Here is an 856-nt window from a genome sequence, read left to right as displayed (position 1 = left end):
CCATCAATGCCTGATCTTTTGGAATAACAAAGACGAAGCAGAGGTGGTACATGCCGATCATAGGCCTTTTATCGCAGAAGTAAACTCGGTGGAAAAGTTCATGTACGAAGGAAACTATGGACCTATCAGGGCAGTACAAGACGGGGAAGAAACTCAGGTTGTCACGCAAAGCGAAGAACCATTCTCAGTGGACGCACTCACTGAAATGTTCAAACAAATGAGGCCAAATATAGTGGCCCTAGAAGAGCCAGTAATTGGCAAAAGAATAATTAAGGAGTCTTGAATGGACTTTAAGTTACAAAAGCAAATGGCCGACATTCAGGCCTTCAAAACCAGACTGATGGCTTTCAATAAGGAATGCAATGACAAGGCGAAAGATTATACGTTAAAGCTCTAGTTAACGGCGTCCCAGTAGCAAAAGTGCTTGTCGACAATGGAGCAGCTATAAACACTATTCGATCTAGGATGATGAGAAAGTTCGCAAAGATAGAGGGTGACATGATTCCTACAGAAGTCATCCTCACTAGCTTCAATGGAGGAGCAACTTCAGCTAAGGGAGTTATGCCATTGGACATAACTATAGGGACGACTACTAGGACCACTGTCTTCTTTGTAATAGATGGTCCTACTAGTTACAATGTGTTACTAGGGAGAGATTGGATACACGAAAGTCGCTGTATACTCTCATCGCCCCATCAATGCCTGATCTTTTGGAATAACAAAGACGAAGCAGAGGTGGTACATGCCGATCATAGGCCTTTTATCGCAGAAGTAAACTCGGTGGAAAAGTTCATGTACGAAGGAAACTATGGACCTATCAGGGCAGTACAAGACGGGGAAGAAACTCAGGTTGTCG

The sequence above is a fragment of the Olea europaea genome, chromosome 16 (genome assembly GCF_002742605.1).
Source record: "Olea europaea var. sylvestris chromosome 16, O_europaea_v1, whole genome shotgun sequence".
NCBI lineage: Eukaryota > Viridiplantae > Streptophyta > Magnoliopsida > Lamiales > Oleaceae > Olea > Olea europaea.
This window is presented reverse-complemented; position numbering follows the sequence as displayed.